The sequence below is a fragment of the Natator depressus genome, chromosome 21 (genome assembly GCF_965152275.1).
Source record: "Natator depressus isolate rNatDep1 chromosome 21, rNatDep2.hap1, whole genome shotgun sequence".
In the NCBI taxonomy this organism is placed as follows: Eukaryota; Metazoa; Chordata; order Testudines; family Cheloniidae; genus Natator; species Natator depressus.
In genome coordinates this window covers 8,087,859-8,112,337 of record NC_134254.1, presented here as the reverse complement: position 1 = coordinate 8,112,337, position 24,479 = coordinate 8,087,859, and the positions used below count along the sequence as shown (strand labels likewise).

The following is a 24,479-nucleotide window of genomic DNA, read 5'->3' as shown; positions in this document are numbered from 1 at the left end:
ACTGCCCTTGTTATCCCCCCTCTGCCCCCCTCCTCTCATCCCCCCCCAGCCCCGCTTCTAACCCCTGCCCCACTTTCCCCCCCCCCCGGCCCCGGTACTGCCTCCCTTATCCCCCCTCCTCCTCTCATCCCGCCCCCCCCAGCTCCGCTTCTGACCCCTTCTCCCTTCAAATTCCCCCCCCAGCCCCGTGCATTGCCCCCTTCACCCCGCTTCTCCCCCTCCTCTCTCATCCCCCCCGCCCTGTTTCTGACCCCTGCCCCACTTCTCCCCCCCCGCCCCGTTCACTGCCCCCCTTATTCCTCCTCCACCCCCCTCCTCTTATCCCGCCCCCCAGCCCCGCCTCTGAATCCTACTCCCTTCAAATCCCACGGCCCCGTGCGCTGCCCCCTTCTGCTCCCCTCCTCTCATTCCCCCCAGCCCCGCTTCTGACCCCTGCCCCACTTCTCCCCCTTGTGCACTGCCCCTCCTCTCACCCCCCCAGCCCCGCTTCTGACCCCTGCTCCCTTCAAATCCCCCCCCGCCCTGTGCACTGCCCCCTTCACCCCTCTACATCCCCCCTTTACCTTCTCTCTCACCCCCCTAGCCCTGCTTCTGACCCCTGCTCCCTTTAAATCCCCTGCCAGCCCCGTGCACTGCCCCCTTTACCCCCCTTCATCCCCCCTTTACCTTCTTTCTCACATACCCACACACCCCCATGGCCCCCCCCCTGCTTTGGGATCCCCCCCACTGAGTCCTGCCAGCCCGTGTAACTTGCAGGGAGTTGGGCAGCTCTCAGGTTCAATGCACTGAGCTCCCATGCCCTGCAGGCACAGGGAGGGAGGGATTTTGCGGTTCTGACCCCCGCCCCTTTGCTTGTGGGGCTTTTATTTCCTTGTGCAAATCTTAACTTGATTCCTCCCCTCTTCCCAAACCTGCCAAGTCTCCCCCGCCTTTATGGGGGTGGGGGAGATCCACTTGTTTTGAATTAAACCTAAAACAGTTTAACAACAAAACAAAACAAAACAAGTTTCTCCCTCCGGAAAGTCCACTGGTTGCAAACTCGTCTTTCTATAGTGTCCCCCAGTGTGCTTGGCTCTTTAAGACACAAACAGATCCTAGGCTGGGGACTACATCAGAGCACTTGTAATAATCCTGGCAAGGAAGGCGTTAACCCCTGTATTCTTACTCTGCGCTCCCCCCTTTGCATAAAACTAGACTGTCAGGTTTTCTGTTGCTTCTCACATTTTTCTGTTTAGCCTGGCCTGGCCTTTCCTGTTCCGTAACTGGACATTATAAGGGCCTTGATTATTGCCAGGCGTCACTGGATTTAGTAGGTTACTGACTTAATGGTACAGGTCAGGTGTAAGGGATTCTGTGGGATGGGGTGAGAGCCCAGGGGAAGGGTTTGTGTGGGGCTCTACAATTGGGAAAAGAAGCAGACACTTTCTCCCCCTCTCCCCTCATGGCTTATTTATGACATTTCTCACTGAGCAGGGGCACCGTCTCGCCAGCCAGTCTGTGGGGCTCCGCAGTACAATGATTTCATAGTAAAATGGGCAATAGATTGGGTGACACTCTCCATAGACACAGGCACCAGCAGAGGTCACCACGCATGCTGTAAAATAAACAGGCAGACACATATTGGCTAAGATGGTAAGGTGCAAGATGAGCTGGTAGCTGGAATCTCCCCCTTGGATGGAGTGATTTATTTTTTGCAATTATTTTAAAATTCTAAACGCCGCTTATTTCTTCCCTCCACCCTTCCACAAAGAAATGTCATGGTACATTTATGCAGCTTTTATTTACTAACATGCTGCATCTTTGGGGACTGCATATACCCCAAAATCCCAGTCATTGCTCCTATAGAAAGTGTAGCAGAGAGAGAGAGAGTCATACGCAACTTGTAAATATCCCACCTGGTCTTTTAACTTGTTGTTTGTTGCTGGCTTTTTCATGTGTTTTTTCTTCCCAGTGATCGCATCAACTCAAACAATTCCACAAAGGAAATATTTATACTGTGTGTTTAGAAGCAAGGAAGAGTGTTATGAAATCCATGCAACAAAACTTGATTGCTGTGTGATGCACTCAGATGTTTGGCTTTGTAAATAGTTGTGTTTTTTTTTAATAACAAAATTACAATAATAGGGCTACCAACAGAAAGGATTTTTAGTGCAATAAATGCTGAGCTGTGTCACTTTTTCTGGTACCTAAACTAAAACAAACCTAGCAATTTTAATATTATGATCTTCCTTTAGTGTGAATTGTCATTAAGCCAGCATTTATGACCAGCTTGAAAGTGAGTTTCAGTACTTTAGAGGCCCAAATTCATTCCAAACCAGAAGGCCCTGTGTATTGGACAGGGACTACAGATGAAATCCTGACCCTACTGCAATCAGTGGGACCAGGATTCCCCCCATGCATGTCTGCCCCCTTTGTCCTTATTCCAGTCTCTATATAACATGCCTAGCACAGCTGTTGGTACTATACAAATAATACATAAATAGTGTCAGAGGTGAATTGCAATAGTGCACTGGCGTGAATTTCACGCACCTTTTGGAATAGTGGTTAGGTAGCAAATTAAAAAAGACAGTTACGGCCATCAGTTTTGGAGGTTAAGTAGACCAGTTTTCACCTTGGATAGTGTATTTCACCCATACAGCACCCTCAAAGTGCTTTAGAGTTAAATAATTGAATAAAAAAGTTAAAATAATAGCGGTAGGAGAGAGAAATGAAGAGATGTATGGCTCAGGGAGAGGTGAGCGATAGGTTTTCATGTGAAATGTGCAAACAATTAGAAAGCTGGCTTATATCCACCTCAGGCTAATAGCTTCCAATATTTTATGCTAATCAGTGGTGCCACCCAGGAAAAACTTGCTGACAATAGTCACTTGTTGTTTAAGTCTCAGCTACATCTTCTAAGATACTTTAAGTACAGAAAACGCGATTCTGGATTATAGATTTTAAGGCCAATTATATCATCTAGTCTGGCCTCTGTATAACACACGCCTGAGAATATCATCCAGTTAACCATGTATTGTGCCCAGCTGCTTGTGTTTGTGATGCATGCAAATTCGTTTTAGTTCATTTTAACTTTTACACACTCCATCCTTTTGACCATCAACTTTTGTTTTAAAACAACAAAGCCTGTGAACCCATATTCCACTTCAAAAATACAGGTGAAGTCTGGAAAATGTAAGGGTAAGCAGGAGAGAGATGTTTCTAAGTGATCTTTCCCCTTTACAGAGATTTTTTTTTTTTACTGACCCTCCGTTTTCGATGTAGGTTTGTTTAATCTCTGTACTGAGAGTACATCTGCCGCGGGTTGAGAATCCAGAATCACTTTCTGTCATGGAAGAAATTCCCACTCCAGATCTGCCTTGGGAATCTGTTCTGTCCTTCTCAATGTTAGCTGGATACTTTTTGTAGATGGGTGGCAGTAGGATTGGGGTGACCATGAAATTTCCTCCCTGTCAAACCAATTTCCTGAGGAGGAGGTGGTTTTTTGGACTGTTTTACTGAGTTTGTTCTGGCAATTTTAAAATCTCCCTCTCTGAAACAAATATCCTAACACAGTCTCTTAGCTTTATCCAGCCAAGTGTCTCTGTCTGCGATGCTTTCTCCTTCTATGCTTGCCAAACCAAAGCACCCAAACAACCCCCTACAGAAAGCAGTCTTGACCAGCAAAAATAGCTTGACTTTAAATCACTCTGACTGACTGTCTATTATAAATGGATTTACATGTGCAGCTCTGACCAGTCTGGCATTTGGTAGCTAGTTAAACTGGAGCTGGGTTTTAAAATTGTTCCTCACTTGAGAGGTTTAATTTGGTTCCTGGGGTACTGGAAAGGGCACTGCTGTGAGTGCAAAGTGCGTGGCGACGTAAGCACAGTAAATCTATTCTTTCAATGGGTTTATTTTTACATTTGCTATTTGTTCAAGAGGCCCCCAGAGCGCCTGTCTGAACTTGCCGTTTTCACACTCTGTCTGTGTGCTTCCTGGAATCAAGACTTGTTAGGCCGAGCGACAGTCACTAATATTAAAAACAGCCTGTGGGGAGAGGGGTGACTCAGGGAAAACAGCTTGTGGGGAGAGGGGTGATTCAGGGAATTGGAAATGAGCCTCAGGGATTTTTAAGGTCTTAGGTTCAAGTCCAACCTGCTGGCTGTCTCATGGCTGTGAACTGAGATTGTGGGTCTCAGTTTAGTTCCCTGCAGAGGTGTCACCATCACAATTGGCTCCTTGGAGTTGGTACACAGCAGAGGCCAAGGGCCTAATGTGCCGTGGTGACTGGACTCCTCTCAGTCCTACATCCCCGTACCGTGGTTGAGACCCATTGGTGTGGCAGCATGAGCCCCAAATGAGCTGGTCTTCGGTTGGGGGTGCAGAGCCCTTCCTGCTAGATCACTGCTGTTTGTAGAACCGTACAGTGTAGACAGGTGTCCTTGAGAGTCAGTCTGTAGAACTGAAGGGCTGGAGGGCCAGCGATCTGCAACACGGAACATAGACCGCTGACTCGGATATCCTGCGCTTGCCAGCGCAAAGCGGATTGAGACCTGCTTGGGCAGACTGCCGTGAGAGCACCTTCCTGTTGGCTTTAGGTCTTCAGGTTGTAAACACTAAATGTTGTTTTGGGGTTTGGGTGTATGGGTAACAGTGGATGTTGAAATAGCTGCTGTTACACTGGAGACTGCATTTAACAAAAGGGTGCTGCTAGGAGCATGCACGCGTTGCTTGCAGAGCTCTGGTCTAGGTTTATGTCTTCCACCTCCGCGTCCACAAATGCTCAAATACATTGTTTTGGCAGGGGAGGTGTATTTGCTGCTGCATTTTCTACAAAAAAATGTATTTAAAAAAACATTCAGAGATGAGCCGTATGATTGCTAACCCATTCCTCCATACACCACTATAGAAATCAGTGTATGAAAAGCTGGCATTATTCTTTGGTCGAGTGTGGACAGTATGCTGAGTGCAGTGCAGAACATACAGGAGGGACATAAATTATTACCGCCCCAGCAATGCAGTAAATTGTCACAATGCAATAAGTTATAGCACCGTTCGCCCTTGGCCCTTCCCTTTGGGAAATATCCCCTGTGAGCTCAATAGGCTCTCTACTGCACACTGTAAAGCTGCCTCTGACTTCATTGAGAGCCGTGTACAAGTATTTCAGGCCAAATTTTGCCCCGCACTCTAATGAGCTTCTAATCATTGGATCCCCCTCAGGCTTGGCTGAGAATCTCTTGGGTTTGGAGCACTGCTGTCAGTTTAAACAGGAGGGAAGTTGGCAGAGCCAGAGGCAGCCACTTTTGGAAAATTTTCTGTTATTTGGAAGCCCTTCCTCCCACTCTGCACTCAATCCACCTGCTCTAAGGCCATGTGTCCGATCCTGGAACGGGTCCAGTCCTACACAATGGCCTTTGGTCTGAATGAGTTCCACCAGCTCAGTGATAAAGATGGGATAAAAATGGGCCAGGATTTGGCAGACAGAATGCGGCTGCTGCATTTTGCTCTGGCTCATCACAAAAGTGTCCCAGCCATTTGGGTGGGTCAGTTTTTAAAAAAAAAAAAAAAAAAAAAAAAAAGAGCAGGAAACCTTATTTAATCTTGTGACTGTTGAAGTCAAAGGGACTTAAACGTGCTTAGAGTTAAGCATGTGCTTAAACTGTGCTCAGGCAGAGCCTGAAGCCCTCCAAACGTTGAAACTAATACCCCAGACTTTGCCCAATGCTTTTGCAGTGGTCTTAAGTAAACATTGTTTTCAAGTTGAAAGCCACTTCTGTTCTTCATATGAACATTGGGTAACTGCATTCTTTTTCGCTCCCTTTCAGTTCCTGCCACGATTTGGAGCCATATAGCTGAAGAATGCACATTGGGAGATGTATCTGAAATTCTGCTTTTCCATAATATAATGCTCCATTGCCATCTATGCTGGCTTTAGGCATGTGGCCATTACAAAAGATGCAGTCTAGTGCCTTCGCAGTCCAGGGCACCTTCCCCCCCGGTCTCTTATCATAGAAGTGAGCGAGGTAAAATGGCTTATAATTAAAGCAGCCTTGAAAATTTGATGTGAGAATTTACTAGTCCAGGCACAAAATCTACTGGCCTGGCCTTTCATGATGATTTAGTGATGGTGGAAAAAACCCTACTAATACTTTACTTGCCGGAAAAGGAGCAAGCAGCTGAGTTGAATTTTGCACGAGTGAGTTAAAGGGATGGTGGGTAGTGCAGATTCTGAAAGTGGTTTCTGGGGGCTCTGATTCACTTTGCCCTTACCCAGGTGAAAATGCTGAGTGATTCCAGGGGGTTAATGGTATAAGTGAGAGGAGATTCGGGTCCTGTGGGGTTTTCTGTTTGTTTGTTTGTTTTTTTTTTTTTAAAAGGTCTGTCAAACCCTTGTGTTAATAGAAATGTTTCAAGAAATTAGCAAAATAGCTTCCTCACTTTTGTTGTTGCTGTCGCATGTTTGGGTTGCTGCCCTTCCCTGAGGTTTGCTACCCAAATGGTTGCAGCCCTGTGTTAACATGCAAAAGGCAGAAATCGAAACTGACTAGTAACAAGCATCAGTCTAGTTCATTGGTTCTCAAACTTTTGTACTGGTGACCCCTTTCACACAGCAAGCCTCTGCGTGTGACCCCCTTTATAAGTTAAAACCACATTTTTTTCATATTTAATACTATTATAAATGATGGAGGTGAAGCGGGGTTGTGGGGTGGAGGCTGACCACTCGCAACCCGGCCCCCTCCCCCGTAATAAGCTTGTGACCCCCGGAAGGGTCACAACCCCCAGTTTGAGAACCCTTGGTCTAGTTAGTTTGGAGGATGTGGTGGTTAAAATGCCAGTGGCCAGTCTACCCTAGCCCTCTCCCTCTGGTGGAGCTATTGTGGGGAAGACAGGTTTCAGAGTAGCAGCCGTGTTAGTCTGTATTCGCAAAAAGAAAAGGAGTACTAGTGGCACCTTAGAGACTAACCAATTTATCTGAGCATAAGCTTTCGTGAGCTACAGCTCACTTCATCGGATGATGGAATTTCATGACACAAAATCTAGTGTAGACAAGACTTCGCAAACCACCTTATTAACAGTGTTAGCACCATCGTGGTCACATCTATTATTAACATTTATGTTGCGGTAGTGCTTAGAGGCCAATGAGCATGAGACCCCTTGTGCTACGTGCTGTAAAGACAGAGAGTGAATAGCAGTCCCGACCTCAGTGAGCTTAAGCCTAGGCTTCCAGATGAGCAGACGCCAGCCCCTTTGCTTCTTGCTCCCTGCTTGTTCCAGATATCGGGGAGGTGAATGGAGTCGCAGACTACAAATTTAGTGTTAAATAACAAAAAAAAAAAAAAAAAAGCCAAACCCAACCAAAGCACGCTTGGCTTGTAAACAGTGCCCTGGGATTGGCCAATTGACTGATCCTGGCTCAGGATTTGGGGGTTTTAATGATTTGCCCCTAATTGGAATTGGTGGAACAGAGGCTATGTCTACACGGCGAGCCGGGGATGCGATGACCCTGCTCGTGTACACTTCCTTGGGCTAGCTGTCCTCGAGCTAGCATGGGTATAAATAGCAGCTAGCCACAGAAGCACAGGTAGAAGCCGTGGAGGCACGGCTGAGCAGGGCCAAATGCAAACCTGCCTGAAACTTGTGGGGTGTACTGGTCGTGGCTCAGCTGTGCCTCTGCTGATGGTATCCTGTGCTACCACGTCTACACTGCTGTTTATACTCAGCTGACCTGAGAACGTTTACATGTGTAGGGGACTCGCACGCCTAGTCCGTAGTGTAGACATAGCCAGAAAAGTCTCCTTTGGAGTACTGCTCTTACCAGATCCTGCGCTCTTCAGGGCAGATGTTCTCTTTTTGCGATTTGTGTATGTACAGCTCCTAGCACAATGATTCCTGATCGGGGCTTTTTGGTGCTCCTGCAGTACAAAATAATGGTTAAATAACACATTTGGAGTGTGCTTGGGGAGGCCTGGAATAATTTACTCTAATTCTGTGGGGTTTTGTGTGAAGTTCTCCGCGTTGCTGGTACATTAATCTTTGCTACATATACACTTTTGAACCCCCGTTTGCAGATTGCTGGGATGCAGAGAGAGGTAGCAGCCTACGGACTACAATATAAATCAGTGGTTCTCAATCAGAGGTATGCATATCCCTGAGGGTACACAGGGGTCCTCCAGGGGGTACATCAACTCCTTATCTAGACATTTACCTTGTTTTACAAGAGGCTACGTTATTAGTGAAGTCAGGACAAACTAACGTTTCATACAGACAATGACTTGTTTATACTGTTCTCTATACTATCCACTGAAATGTAAGTGTAATATTTATATTCCAATTGCTAATTACATGGTAAAAATGAGAAAGGAAGCCATTTTTCAGTACGAGTGTGCTGGGACACTTCTATGTGTGATTTTGTAAGCAAGTAGTTTCTAAGTGAGGTGAAACTTGGGGGTCCGCAAGACAAATCAGACTCCTGGAAGGGTTACAGTCGTCTGGCAAGGTTGAGAACCACTGATATAAATAACCAGTCAGACTTTGTCCTGGAGCTGTGTGGCAGACCAGGAAGTGGAACATCCCGGGCCCAGTTCTTGCACCCGTCCTGTTCCACAGTATACAAATCGCTCCCACTGAAGTCTGTGGGGGTTGCTCGCATCCTGTTGTTGGCAGGTTGGGGGAGAATTGAGCCAGAAAGCCCCATCCATCCTTGGCTTTGGGCACCTATTAAGCATGACCTTGACAGCAGCCAGCCCTGCTCATCCAAAGAAGCTCTGGCACAGTGGCACATATTTGCTCGAAACAGGAGCTGGTAGGATGTCTGCCCCTGTCACAGGTTACCCTAGTGAGTGTCCAGTGGACCAGTCCCCCTCTCCCCCTCTCCAGGAGACAACAGAGCCATCAGTGCTGGGCAGAGATTCCATTTACTTAACAGAATGGGACCAGCAGGGAGCCACGGGATGAGCCAGGCCTAGGAAGGAAGAGAAACATTTGGGTATGGGGGGAGGGGAGATAGAAGACGGAAGAGGCCAAGGTATGTGAGACTGAACAAAGAGCTTTGGGGTGATAATTGGCCATGGGAGTCCCACTTGTTCTCTCTTTTTGAGGCCTGTTTGCCCTGCCAGAGTGCTATAAAGGGGTCTTAATGTCACTGAGAATCAGGCCCCTGGAGACTTATGCTACGTTGCCAACTCGCATGATTTTATCGCCTGTCTGGTGATATGTGATGGTTTTTACGTCCCCAGCTCCTGGAGTCATGTCTCTGCTTTAATTTATGAAATGTCATTTTCTAGCCATTGTGGAGAAAGTCTGGAAAACATGATCCCTAGAGTCTCAAAAACAAGAGGACAAATAAATGAAACCAAGATGGGTTGATTTTTTAGGTCAAGCTCAAGATTCTTGAATGGCCCCACTCGTGATTTTTGAACGCTTGTGCTTGGCAATGCAGGAATCCAGTGTTGTTGAATGGAATTCACCTTTCAGGGCATGAAATCTCCTGCAGGACAGGTGGAATTTGAAAGCTGCAGGGCTGGGAGGGAGGGAGCATTGGGAAGATTTTGGGAAACTTCCATGGTGAGTGAGGCCACAGGTTTCAGGCAGTTTCTGTGGGTGTGGATCATTTATTACGGGCATGCTGGAATGGAATGCCAGAGTTTCTCTTTTGTTAGACTAATAGAGAGCTCTGGTCTATTATTGTACCTTGCTCTGATGGCAGAAAAGAGAGATCCCTTGGGGCGAGAGGTTTGTACATGAGCGTGCCTTAAGGCCTTATCTATCTACCAGCAGACGTATGCCCATATAATTCTACTGCTGTAGTTACAGTGCTATTGGGCTGGGCTGTTGATGGAGGATAACAATTTGGACCTTTAACTAGAACCTTTCTGGTGTGGATCTCAAACTGCTTCATGGACAAGTTAGTCTCTCAGCACCACTTGTAAATAACACGCTGATTTTACAGGGGTGAACTGAGGTGCACTGAAGGGAAGCAACTTGCCCATGGCTTCACTGGAAGCTTGTGACAGGACTGAGACTAGAATCCAGGTCTCCAGACTAGAATGCCAGTCCTGTGTCTTGAACCACAAGTCCATGCCCTTTCTTGCCTGTATGTAAGCTCTGGAGGAGACACTGAAATGATTCTGATGGCTAGGACAGGCAGGAATGCAGTGTCTTGACTTTTAGAACATATTACAAGAGCACTGTGGGCCCAGCGGGGTGGAGTGGGCAATAAACACAGACTGGTCTACAAAAATACAGCCATGTCTGCTGGTCACACTTAAAGCAGTGTCTGTGTGTGTGTGTCTGTCCGTCCATCCCTTGAGGGCATGCCGGTGCTTCTCCTCCCGGGCCAGAGAGGGGTGTGTTTTGGGGTAGGGGGAACCCCAGAGTGATTGATTGGTGGGGACAATATGGCATGCGATGGTGTGACGCCATTAAAGGTTTACAGCCTCCTTGACAACTGGTGCTAACTGTCTTTTTTTTGTTTAGAAATCCTTGAGCTAGGAGGGAGGGGAGAGCAGGCGGTTTTCTCCTCTGCTTTTGATCGGCAGTGCCCGGGTAGAGCGCTCCCCTCCCCAGTGCAAGAGAGCGCTCTGCGGCTACAGCAGCCTGGCTAAAGCAAAAGGGAGAGAAACCTGGACTCAGGCGTTGATTCTTCAGCCTATCGCTGACTCTCTGTGTGTAAATGAAATGGACGTGCAGCGTGAGGTTGGAGCAGGAGGGGATGGCTCAATGCTCTGAGCCTTGGGTTTTACATACCTCCCAGCCCTGGAAGGGCAGACCCCCATTCACTCCAATAGGCTTTGGATCAGGCCCTGGGGCCCCGCTGAAGAAGCGCTTAACACCCAGGGTTGGGGCCAGGTTTTCAGTAGAGCACTACACCCCATGTGCTGAGCTCTCCTGATAACCCAGCTCCGGGTGAGCTTGCCCTGGTCCTCATTTTCAGTGTGAAGCCTCGTGAAAGCCTGTGATGCCCTATCCCAAGCAGCAACGACCTAGTCAATGGGGCCAACCCCTCTTGTGGAGCTGTCAGAGTGCAGCTCTTGTGGTGTGGCCCCGATCTCTCGTGGGGGGTCCCAGCTCAGTCCGGGTCAACACCAGCAGTGTTCTGAGCCCCTCTCTCAGACTGGGTCATGCAGAGAACAGCAGGCAGCTTGGCAGCTGGCCGCATTATGACTCTAGCGGCCAAGTGTGAATTTGTCAGGCCAGTGTTAAATGCCTTCACTTGCTCTCCTCCTCCCTGCTCTGCCCTCGTTCCCTGCCCTCCCCCAAATAAACAACTGGTGTAAACATAGCGCTGTGTGTGTGTGTGTGTGTGTGTGGCAACTGTGCCTGCCCTCGGACTCCGCTTAGCCGGTCCCGAGGCGGGCATGCCAGGCTGAGGCAGGTGTAGGCAGGGGCTGCCAAGGCTCTTGGCTCAGAAGAACATGCTGCAGAACACGGGGATAAATAAGGACACACCGGGAGAATGGGGTGGCAGAGGGAACAGGTGCTTCAGGAGCTGGAGAGACACAAAGAGCCTCTTGTCCGTTGGCCAGAAGTGGAGAACAAAGCAAACGCTTCTCCCCGAGCTGGGGGACTGGCTGCTTGGAGCGGCTGCTTCCTCAGTTGAAAGTCTCTGCTTCTTTAGCGTTGCGCAGTAAATGAAATGAAACAGCCTGCTCCCCCCAACCTCCGAGGGCACTTTCCCAATTACCTCTGGCAAGAGAGGGCCCAGCCGGAGCAGAGACAGATAAGGATTAAGGGTCCTGTTCTCAGCCGGGGCACTTGCTGCAGCTCCATTGAAGTGGACAGAGCTATACGGATATGCACCAGCAGAAGAGCTGGCCTTGTTGAAATCAGTGGCAAAACTCCATACTAACTAGGTATTCTTTAGCTCCTCTGATGCAAGGGGAAAGGGGCTGTGTCTCAAGTGTGAGTCTGCAAGATCCATGCCTGGGACAATGCTAGCATCACTGCTCCTTAAAACCCCAACACCTTTGGGTCTTTGTTACGTGCTCAGATGCTTAAGTGACTCCTTGGGTCTAACAAAAGACGCTTCCTCCTCTTTCCCCCTTTTTCCCATGAGAGACAGTGTGAAAGTGAATGGATTCCTGCTGGGTCCAGTGCTTGCAGGTGATGGACAGGAGGCAGGGGGCCTCAGTGGGAGTTTCCTTTGGAAACATGAAAGCAAATGCCAAGAATACATTTAGAAAATGAAGGCAGAAGGGGGTGAGCTCTAAAAGGGTGAGATGCAGTGTTGGTGTTATCTGGGGCCGGATCCTTGTCATGCTTCGGTGAAGAGGAACATTTCTGCAGTGGCTTTAGCAGGCCTAGAAGGGATGGTGGCATGTTCTCCCCTCCTGATGTGAGATGCTCTGTTTACAGCATCCCTGGATGGATGTGGCTGTGCCACTGTCGCAGTCGAGCTGTGCTATGTTCCTTCGCTAGGATGAACAGGGCACAAGGCTCCTTTGAAAATGTTGGCCAAAGAGGGTTAGGCTCCCAGCTCGCTCTGAAATTCAGTTCCTTAGACCTCAGCCTGGCCACGCTGTCCATGTGGGATGGCTGCTCGGGTGTGGAATGCTGTGGTCCACTTGAATAATTCTCCAGAGCTGCCGTCCGGCTCCTTCATGTGACGGTGACAGGGAAATATGGACTGGTTCATAAAAACAGGGCTCTCCCACTAAGCCTGGCTTAATTATTTGTAGAACAGCAGCAAGCACAACCTGCCAGGCACTGTACGCACCCCTGAGATGGCACAGTCCCTGCCTCAAAGAGCTTCCAATCTCGGAAGCTGGCAAGCAGAACTCTGCCCCGGCAGGTGATGTGGATAGATCAGGTGGGGTGGGTTGAAGCTGGGGTGTCTCACTGACTGGTAGATGCCTGTCAAGTTGGTAGGCAATAGCACAGACTGAGTTTGGTTTTGTGACCATTTTAAAATAAGGTTTGAGTCTGAAGTGACTTGTGTTAAGCTTTTGGGCATAGGAGTGGCGAAAGTGAGGTAGGGAGAGAGCACAGCCAGTGAGCATGGGCCGCTTCTGTGAAAGCCTCCCGAATACGGGGTTGGAGTCCACGTTTATTGTGGCTCACTTATACCCATTTCAGCTCACTTTACAAGTAAGAAGGTGTTTTTTTTTCCAAGTACAAACCCTGGAAGAGTAACTGGGGATCTGAGAGTTAAGCTGGGTTCTTTCATTCTCCTAAATCAGCAGCAGCAATAATGATTTCATGGGCCAAATACTCCCCACAGTTAATTCTGCCCAACCTCGACATTCTCAGATTAGGCCCCCAGTGACACCTGTGTGACCCCACCAGAGTCAGTTTGGGGGAATCAGGTGAAGCTAAAAGAAAAGGAGTACTTGTGGCACCTTAGAGACTAACAAATTTATTTGAGAATAAGCTTTCGTGAGCTACAGCTAATTGGAACTTAGGTAACTATCCTGTTAAGGCAAGAGAAGGAGCACTCCAGCTTACCCTCTGCTAGCTGCTGTGGCTCTACAGGGCTAGCAGGAATAAAGCGTAGTGAAAAGGTGTTTATTTTTTGGATTGTCACTAGCTCTGGCTCTGATTATGCACAAGCGGACAGATCTGTTGTGTAGGACGGTGCAATCTTTAAACATGTTTTTCTGAGTACAACTGCACTTGAAGCCGGTGGGTCTGGGAAGTCTTGCAATAAATGCCAGGGGATCTCTGATAGCTACAAGTGGTTAGAAGGGATGTTGGTATTAAGTCTCAATGGAAAGACGGCATATCCTGCCGTACAGTGACCCACTAACACAACCCTGGGGCATTGGTTCAATCCTGAATTGAAGGGAAGAGGGCCACCTACTGAGCCATCAGCACAAGGGGCCTGATTCTCCACTCTTACCCCAGTATAAATCAGGAGTAACTCCACTGCAGTGAATGGATTTACTCTCTTAAGTGAGAGAGAAGTCTGGCGTAGTGGGAAGCCTTTGGCAGGCTTCATTTCCTTGAGAAAAGTTAAAGATTTTAACAACAAATTGCCAAGCCGCTCCTGTCACACCAGCTAAAATCTGTCGTTAAAATGTCACAGACCCATAGCAGCTGGGACGCAGCATTATATCTTTCAAACTGAATTTGTGCACAGCCATCTCAGAACGGTGGCATTTTCTGCTTACGGCAACTGTCGAAGATGAGCTTGGCTTTCAGGGTCTCTGTCTTGCTGCTTGTGGGTAAGCTGCCTAACACTCTGCTTTTTGAATTGCAGTTTGGGAATGTTTCCAGAGCTCTTTAAACCTTCCAAGGAGCTTTGCAAACCTGGCTACTTCTGGGGACAGCAGTGGTCCGAGTGCCGTAAGGTAGGAAAAGGTGGAAGAGCATGCAAACAAATTTTCAGACAAAGCCCCTGGTTTTAGATGCCCAACTTGGGAAACCTTGGGTCTGGTTTTCAGAGGGTGCTCAGCTCTTGGGTAAAATCCAGCTCAAGGTGTAGGAAGTTGGGTACCCAACAAATGGAGGTGTCAAAAAACCAGTGGCCACTTCTGAAAAGAGTGGTTTTCCTGTCACATGAAATGGAAGCCGTGAAGTGTTGTGAAAAGGCTATCAGGAGGTTGATGATGGAGGTCACAAACTGACTTAGTGTGGTCTCAGCTATTGTCTTGCTGGTTCATGTACCCACTACTGTATGCGTCTAAATTGTCCGCCTCTCCGCTCAAGAGGTAGAGCCAGGCATGGAAGAGGGGGTGCATTGGCAAGAAAGGGTGTGAGCTTGTGTTCGGGAAGCTTGCACAGAAGTTACCCATGTTCAGTGGCTATACTTGCTCCATACCTCACTTTCACCAGTCCTATGCCCAAATGCTTAAACAAGGAAAGAACAACAGAACCTTCTCTGGAGGAGAGCACTCCCCTTGACTATGACTGATGGTTGTCAGTTGGTCTTGTAAGTTTTATATATGGGGGGGCCTGGCACTGCACTCTAGACACCAGTTTAACTCCAGAGAGGAGAATCAAACCCACTGTCTCCTGCAGTCGAGCAAGGTTGACATGGGAGTGTTGACAGAGTCTCTTAGTGCACATCTCAGCAGAGCCTACCCCACAAACCACAGCCGCACAAGCTGCCTTCATGCTGTGAGGAAAGTGCTCTGCCAGAGAGGTGGTGCCTGCTCTTTGTGGCTGCTGAAATGGCACTGGGTGTCAGGTGTTGCTCTACTGGGACCTCTCTCTGAGGTTCTCAGATGCCAGCAGCAGCAAGGAAGGGGCAGGGTTGTTTAAAGTGGTTTAAGAAGGGGATGTACAGTCTAACACAGGCTAACGGGAGGAAATTAAGCAAAAGAAAATTTGGGCTGCCTATCCTACTAGTGAAATCTGTTACATTGATAGTAGATGTGTAGCACCTTTCATCTCAGCCTCGTTAGGGCCAGATCCCAGCTGATGGTGTTCAGTGTAGAGCACCATCAACTTCAGTGGAGCTATGCAGCCTTACAGCAGTTATGAATCTGATCCCTGGAACTTCACAACATCCCAGTGAGGTAGGTGAATGATATCCCCTTTGGGAAAATGAGTCACAGAGAGGGGAAGTGACTGGTCCAGGGTCATGCAACAGATTAGGGGCAGGGCCGGGAATGGAACCCAGAACTTCTGTCTCTGAGTTTGCTTCAACCATTGGCCGACGATGACTTTCGATGGAAAGTCTTCCAGTAGAAATGGTGGAAGGGTCATTGCTTGAGTCACTTCAAAACTAGACAGGACACGAATAGCTTTGGAAACACTCCTGCCTTGGCTTTATGGACTGAGTGATTTTCTAGGTCTCTTCCAGTGATAACTTCTGCAATAGATTCAGGTCATTTTAGAGCAGAACTGAAATAGCAACGGTGTTTGGTTTATAGCCGTGCTGCAAACTTCACCTGATGTGGTGTCCCACGCAGCTGATTACTTGCAAAAAAGCAAGTAGAAATAGCTACCCCTTTCTGTCCTTAAAGGTATGTGGGAAGAGATGACGATCTACCCAAGATTAGTCTCTTTCCTCCAGTGCCCAGGGGAGGAGAAGGGTATGATGTCTCGGCCCCTTTTTCAGATAGAAAAGTATTGTTTATGTACCGCTTGAGTCAAACAAGAACCTCGGTTTGTCTGGAAATGCTGAGTGTGTAGAATTGCGCACACACAAAATAATCAAGATTGTGCTTTTAGATAAGTCTGAGGGCTGCTTTCGGGTGGGGGTACAGGAAACAGTTGACGAAAACAAGGGTGGGCAATAATTGCTTTCAATCTTCCATTCTGCGCCTTCGTCACAGCGTTTCATTGTCAGAAGCCATTCACCTTTCAGGACCTTGCCGCAACTGTTAGGTAAGTTGTTTTTGTTTGTTGTTTGTCTTTTTCCTTCCGGCGGCCCAGACCCACTTCAGTTCTGTGGGATGCGTGCGGTATTGTTCTGAGATTTTTAAAATTTCTTTCTTATAGATGATCAGCCAACTGTAAATTGATTAAACTTTCTGAGCAATGATGCCAGGTGAAAATGTCGGCAGAATTGCAGCTGGGGGAATATATAGGGAGGAAGAATTTTAAGTACATGTGAGTTTTGGGGAAGCTCAAAGGCCAGATGATGATCCCCAGCTGGTATAAGCTGCAATAGCTCCCCTGAAAGTTCTTTAAGGCGGGGAATGTCATTTACTGTGTGTATGTACAGTGCCTAGCACAGTGGGCTCTGCCTTGGCTGAGGTTCCAAGTGCTACTGCAATATAAATATTCAGCAATAATTAGAGCTAGGGAATTTGTTTTTCAATCTAACCATTTTTTGACCAAAAAAAGGATTTTTTTTTTTCAAACCGCCCCCCCCCCCAACTGTGTGGATTTTAAAAAAAGGCAAAAAACTTTGACAGAGAAAAAAGAAAGCTATGTCACTGGCTATGTATTTTCAGTTTTCCCCTCTCCTCTTCTTTTCCCTTGTAACTCCCCCGCACACACACACTTTCCTGTTTTGCACTGAGGCTGGGAATGAGGCCAGGAGAACACAGTAACATGGGTTTTAAACATTTAAAAATGCATTTTTTGTTTTTTTTTTCCATGAAAAACATTGGAAAATGTCAAAATTTTTCAAATAAACTTTCAATAACATGAACTCCCTCCCCCCAGAAAACCAAACCAAACCATTTTCCGACCAGGTCTAGTTATAATCATTGACGGTAAGGGAGCTACACCAGTTTACACAAGCTGAGCATCTGGCCCAAGGCTTTGGAAAGAACGAGGGGCTGAGAGAGAGAATTTTACACACACAGAATAGATTATTCATCTGTCCGTTCACATTTTAGAGTGTATAATTTACTTCAATTTTTAAATCTCTTCTCATTTAGTAATTCCTCCTCCCCCCCCCCCCCCAATTTTCCCCTCTCTACTTCCCAAGATTTTTCAGCTACATTTGATCATGACCCCCTTCCTTTCTGTAATTTTTTCACAGTGGGGTGTGGAGAAAAAGACAGACTCTTTCTTCTATAGCCTAATGGCAGTAGAGTTACTACCCCAATTAGCTCTTTAGCATAGGGTTTGGCAGTCCCTCTAGAATTCATCCATAGCATTTTGGGGTTTTCAATTGACAATTCTTTTTGGAAGAGCATACCTAGCTTTGGTGCGTTCTTCCCCTTCCCCCTCAAAGATTGATGGTGTTTCCGCTAAATACAGCTAACACCATGTCCCTAAAAACGAATGCAGTCTGCGCTAATTAGAGGTTAGCTTTACTATATGGCAAGGTCGCACTTATAGTAAAGGGTTAATAAACAATTAATAGGTGTTATAAGCACGTTACAGACATGGGTAGTCAGCGTTACAACTGGTTATATCAGTTATAATCCATAGCTATAAGCAAACCATTGATCTGTTGGACACTAGCAACTGAATAACCATAAATTAAAACATCCTTATTCATGTACGAACTCTGCATAAATATACCCTGAATATAAAGAGTTATCTCTTGCCATTGTGTAAAAAGAAGTTGTAAATTTTTCACATAGCCTTCTCTTGGTAAAACATCTCTGGACGTTTACTAAATCCAAAGTTGTCACTTGACCAATTTTGAGTGACGTCTTAAGTTCTTGTCATTACGAAGGCAGCTTCATGGCCAAAAGAAACAAGCTGCTTGTTTAATCGTAAAGCTAGGAGTTGGAAAAGACCAGTTACACCTCACTATATGTAGGTTTCAGAGTAGCTGCCATGTTAGTCTGTATCCACAAAAAGAAAAGGAGGACTTGTGGCACCTTAGAGACTAAAATTTATTTGAGCATAAGCTTTCGTGAGCTACAGCTCGCTTCATCGGATGCATTCAGTGGAAAATACAGTGGGGAGATTTATATACACAGAGACCATGAAACGATGGGTGTTACCACATACACTGTAACGAGAGTGATCAGGTAAGGTGAGCTATTACCAGCAGGAGATTGGGGGAGCGGGGGGGGGGAGAGGGGGAGGGACCTTTTGTCCTGATAATCAAGTTGGGCCATTTCCAGCAGTTGACAAGACCGTCTGAGGAACAGCAGGGGGAAATAAACATGGGGAAATAGTTTTACTTTGTGTGATGACCCATCCACTCCCAGTCTTTATTCAAGCCTAAGTTAATTGTATCCAGTTTGCAAATTAATTCCAATTCAGCAGTCTCTCGTTGGAGTCTGTTTTTGAAGTTTTTTTGTTGAAGAATTGCCACTTTTAGGTCTGTAATCGAGTGACCAAAGAGATTGAAGTGTTCTCCGACTGGTTTTTGAATGTTATAATTCGTGACGTCTGATTTGTGTCCATTTATTCTTTTACGTAGCGACTGTCCAGTTTGGCCAATGTACATGGCAGAGGGGCATTGCTGGCACATGATGGCATATATCACATTGGTAGATGTGCAGGTGAACGAGCCTCTGATAGTGTAGCTGATGTGACTAGGCCCTATGATGGTGTCCCCTGAATAGATATGTGGACACAGTTGGCAACGGGCTTTGTTGGAAGGATAGGTTCCTAGGTTAGTGGTTCTGTTGTGTGGTGTGTGGTTGCTGGTGAGTATTTGCTTCAGGTTGGGGGGCTGTCTGTAAGCAAGGACTGGCCTGTCTCCCAAGATCTGTGAGAGTGATGGGTCGTCCTTCAGGATAGGTTGTAGATCCTTGATGATGCCATATAGGTTTTGCCTAGAGGGATTTTTTATGTTTTTGAATCTGATTACCCTGTAAGGTATTTACCATCCTGATTTCACAGAGGTGATTCTTTTACTTTTTCTTTAATTAAAATTCTTCTTTTAAGAACCTGATTGCTTTTCATTGTTCTTAAGATCCAAGGGTTTGGGTCTGCGTTCACCTATACAAATTGGTGAGGATTTTTATCAAGCCTTTCCCAGAAAAGGGGGTGTAGGGCTTGGGGGGATTTTTTTTTGGGGGGGGGGGAGACGGAGACGTTTCCAAGTGCGCACTTCCTCTGTTATTATTGTTAGACGCTTTGATGGTAGCAGCGTTGAACCTAAGCTGGTAAGAATAAGCTTAGGGGGTCTTTCATGCAGGTCCCCACATCCGTACCCTAGAGTTCAGAGTGGGAAAGGGAACTTAGAGTCAGCACAGGGCTGTTTCTTGTGGCATATTCCTCAGGGCATTGTCCAGTTTTAAATGACTCCAATGGTGGAGCTTCATCACTTCCTTTATGAGATCATTCCACAGCTGAATAAATCTTAGTGTCAGGGAGCTTTACCTGATGTGAAGCCTAAATTTTCCTAAAACCTGTCCATCACTCAGTCCCAGTAAAGGAAAGTCTGGGTCCCACCTCTTCAGTCAGTGGAGCTGCGCCAATTTATACCAATTGAGAGATCTGGCCTGCATGTGGATTTGCTTGAATTCTTCATACAGATTTTATAAAAACATTGCACAAGTGTGACACCAAAAATAGCTTGCTTTTTGTTTCTTGTCTTATGGCTCTTCTGTACAGGGAAACCTCGTGCAGTGAAGTCATTCTTGGCTACACAGGGAAGTTAGTGCGAAATAGCTAGGGTGTGAATTTAAAGCACAATAGATATTCCTCACCACCCTCCATGTGGATGATTTTGTTCTGCGCCGAGGGCTTGATTACACAGGTCACTCAGGAAAATTAATCCGAATTAAACAGAGATGTGAATTTAAAGTGGATTCGTTGAACTGCCTTAAACCCCTGTGTGGATGCTCTTATTTGGCATTGAAGTGACCTTAATTCAGTTTAGCTTAATTCATTTTTTAAATGAATTAAACATTCCTGAGGTTCCCTGTGTAGACAAGCCCTTATTCTAAGCTGGGGCTTCCATCTTTAAATAGCATCGCAGTTTCTGTATTGTCAACCCCGAACATTCAAAAATCATGAGATTTTTAAAAATAATAAATAATGGGCTCATTTTATTTGCCTTCTGTTTTTTTCAGCCTCTAGGTCACACTTACTTCGTGTTTTCTAGCTTTTCTCTGCCACTACAAGGGCTAGAAACTTTAAAAAAAAAAACCCCAAAAAAACAAACCGCTGAGATTCTTATGCAATGCCTTGATTCCAGCAGCTGGGGCTTTGAGGAAAAACACTGAAAATCGCAAGACTTGCGATAAAATTGAAAGAGTTGGTGACACTGCAGTCACTAGATCTGAGTTCTGTGTAACTGGATCCCTATGTAAGTGAAATTCACATGCGTTACAATCCAGGATACGGATTGTAAAACAGCCACATGCGCTGTGTCAGGGTCTGCTTTACTGCAATGAAAATCTGCATGGGGATGTTGGCTTAGGAAAGAATCTTGGTGGTTACCACCACCTAGGACCACAGTTCCCTCTAAGCTGTGCGTGTGTGAGCGTGCGCACACAGATCCTAAACCCTGCGCACACGGCGAAAAGCTGCGCGCACAAAAATGTGCACAGAAGAAATTTTTTGCGCACGCGGCCTGTCAAAAATGTGCACAGAAGACATTTTTTGTGCAGACGGCCTGTCAAAAATTAGAGGGAACTAGGACCCCAATACGCCATCCTGCTGAATGCTGGTAAAGCGCACGTGGAGTGGAAAATGGATTGTGGTTTGCATAGGCCAGCAATCTCCTCATTTAGGGTCCAATCCTATAACATGCTGAGGGTGAAATCCCAGCCCCGTTGAAATCAGTGACAAAACTCCCATTGACTCGAATGGGGCCACACATGCTGGGTGCCCTCCATTGCCACTGAAAGTAGTTTCATTCTGCAGGAGGCGCTCCGAACTGGCAGATATTTTCCTTGAAAAATGTGGAATGCAACGGGGAAAAATATGGTTCGTTCAAAATTTTTTTGAGAATTTTTTTGGGGGGAAATGACTTTTTTTGCTTTGTTGTAACTTTCTATTTTGGGTTTTTTTCTCCCCTTCTCCGGGGGGAGGGGGGGCGGGGGCGGGCAGCGGCGCGTGGAAAAAAGGAGAGAGGGAAAGCTGCAAAGAATGAAATGCAACACCACTTTTTCGAGTTGAAACGGAACAAAAATGTTCAAATTGAATCATTTGTTAAAATCGGGGGGAAAAATATGTTCACGAAAATGTTCATTTCCTTCAAAGTTTTACAGCAAAGCAATGCTTTTCGCCAGCAAATTCATTTCCTTTTCACTGAAAATTGTTTTGTCAATTTTTTTCCAACCCAATCTCAGCACCTTTATGTAACCAGGCTATTAAATTAGTAAATGGTGGCTTTCCAAAGGTGAAAGCAGGTAGATAGCATATGATGGAAAAATGCCATTTATTCTAATTTTTCGTTGTTTAAACCCTAGTTTGTGGAATTTGTGTCCTGAAAAAGAACCTTAAATGAGCTTGAACTTAATTGTGTGTGTCCACAGGTGACCGTCATTGGAGGTTTTAAAGAATAGGTTAGACAAATATCAGTCACAGATGGTCTAGGGTGTACTTAATCCTGTCTCAATGTGGGCGGATGGAGTAGATGACCTCTTGCGGTCCCTTCCAATTCTGCATTTCCCACCCTTCTCGTTATTTACTATTTTCTTTGTGTTTAAAAAAAAAAAAAAAGGACCTGTCTTTTTACTGCAGAAGGAATAGATTCAGTGTCACATAGACAAGTGCACGGCAGATTGAAAAATGGTATTTCCTGCCAACCAAAAAAATCGCAGAATTTTTCGATGAAATGAGTGACCATGAAAATTTTGTTTCAAATTGAAAATTTCCCTGTAGACTCAAATTGGAAATGTGAGGGTTGCCCCGTCTGTTCTTTCCCTTTTCTCCTTTTCCCTCCGCCCCTGGCTCAGTGTAGTAAATGGAAAGGAAATTAAATGGACAAGACGAGTTAGGTAATAACTTTTATTGGACCACCTTCTGTTGGTGAGAGAGACATGCTTATTCCATATTGCATCACAGAGTTGGGGAGGAAAGGTGGGTGCACACACTATTAATGTTTGAATTTGAGTAGGCAAGAGTGAGCTAAAATATTCCACACACCTGCTAGAAAAAAACGACTTGCATATTCTAAGACATTATTTCTTCTCTTTAAGGGCCAGATTCTGCTGTGTCACGATGGTGTAAGCCCAAGGGAAAAATCCTGAGCTGGTGTAAGCGATCTTAGCGCTGTGTAGCTATGACCATTTATACCATGGAACTGGGAGAATTTACAGCAGCTGAGGATCTGCCCAGGAGATTTCAGTGGAGTTAGTCTGGATTGACACTGGAGTAAGTGAGAGCAGTATTTGGCTCTAAATACGTAGTGATACTAATGATGGTGCAGAAGATGTCACTGAGGGTATGTCTGCCCTACAATACAAACTTGCTGTGTAAATGTTAGGGAGCGGGCTGGGTCCTGGGCTCTGAGACCCATCCCCCTTGTCAGAATCCGGACTCCAGCCCAAGTCCAAGCATTGACGCTGCAATTTTTAGCCCTGCAAGCCCTAGTCAACTGACCCAGGTCAGCCAGGGCCATGCCAAGCGGATCTTTTATTGCAGTGCAGACAAACCCTAAGGCTTATTGGTCAGTCTTCTCACATCTTCTCCCAGCTCCTTTACCTCACATCTGTAGAAACCCCATAATTAATTTTTCTCCCTATACCGCAAACCCTTAATTTAATTTAGTGACTGACCTGGTTTTTTCTCCTCCCCAGGTCTGCGATATTGATTAGGTCCCACCTCTGAATTATTTAATTGTTTCAATGTTGGCGTTGGCCAAGGAGGTGTGTGTTGTCTTAGAAATACTAGGTAGATCTGAGGATTTTATACATAAAATCTGAACGTCACTGCTTTAGTTTACCCAGAGCGTTGACCAGTCTCCCAATGCTGTCTCGTAACAGAAACCCTCTGTTTCTTTTTTCTGGTGTTTCAGTCTTGGCCTCTGAATGGGTGGGGGAAACCGTACTCTTTTCCAAAGTGCATTCGAACATGCCACTGACTAAGTGATGGAAACAACACCTCCTCCCCCTTGAGAAGAGGCCAAGGGACTATTCCTTCCCATCAAAGTTTGCGACCCATGTCGTCCTCATCGGGAGGAAGTACGTGGGCAAGTAAGGGAAACAGATTGACCCTGGGTGAATAAAGGGGTACATGACAATGGATGAGAAATGCAGATTCCTCCCTAAGTGGTTCTTAGAAAGGCTCATTAGAGAGGGAGGATGCGCCCCAACGGGTAGGGTGCTCACGGAAGACTTGAGAGACCGGGGTTGAGTTCTCGACTCGACCATAGATTTCCTGTGTGACTATGAGGAAGTCGCTTAGTCTAGCTGTGCCTTAGTTCTCCATCTGTGAAAGGGGGATATTGGTAGTGCCCTTCCTTACAGCAGTGTCATGAGGCCAAATACACTGAAGACTGTAAACCACTCAGATACTGCAGTAATAGGGGCTATGCAAGTACTTAGGACAAGTAGGCCATTCCATAGTAAGGCCACTTCTCAGGAGAGGGCAGGAATGGCAGGGAGGTGTTGGGAGGAAGGTCCCCGAATACAGTCAGTGCATCTTCCTTAGTCCATTTTCCCTTTAGTCTCTGTGACTGAAGCAAAGCATGGCTGTTTCCATCTGACCCTGTCGCAAAGTTTTAGCAGGTGCATGGGGGTGGCTGAAAGGGGACTCGTTGCTCACACGTTTTGGTATGATTCTGTTTCACCGGAGAGGAGAAGGGAGCCTGTTGCATTCAGGGAGTGAGGCCAGGGGGATGGCTCAGGCTGGAAATATGCAGGCTCTCTGGAACCATGGGTTCAGATTCTGGCAGAGTTTCCCCTTCTTGGGGAGATAATTGGCGCTCCGTGCAGGTTGTGGAGGTTTGGGAAAAGACCCGTCTGTTCTGTATGGTCCTTCCCAAGAGTCAGGTCCCAGCCAAAACTGCTCTTCCTTCCCCCGCTCGGGCTGCTGCACACAATACCATTCACACAGTTGCAAGGTACACTCTCCCATCCCGCTGGCTGCTGCCTCTCGTTGCTGTATCCACTGGTGCTGGGGCTCTGTCCTTCCACGTGCTGAAGTCCCTAGCATACTCACATGCTTGAAGCCAAGCATGCTGGATCAGGGCCCGAGTACTCAGCCCCTGGCAGGATCAGGCCTATATCTGTAAAGTGGTTTAGGATTTTTCAGGGTGGGAGGTTTTATGCAAAGAACAGCAGGTTTCCTAAGGC

General features: G+C 46.6%; 1 protein-coding gene across 5 annotated transcripts in view; it reads left to right on the top strand.

Annotated features, from left to right (window-relative positions):
• SOX13 (SRY-box transcription factor 13) overlaps window positions 1-24,479 on the top strand; it is a 90,101-nt gene that overhangs the window by 29,809 nt on the left and 35,813 nt on the right. For 2 of the 5 annotated variants that reach the window (XM_074936090.1, XM_074936092.1), the window contains one exon: window positions 14,177-14,267. The exons of 2 other annotated variants lie outside the window; for them this stretch is intronic. The gene's annotated coding sequence lies outside the window, so the exon portion shown is untranslated. Of the gene's footprint in view, window positions 1-14,176; window positions 14,268-22,382; window positions 22,558-24,479 lie in introns of all 5 variants that reach the window. One more of the 5 variants, XM_074936089.1, reaches the window with a different exon arrangement.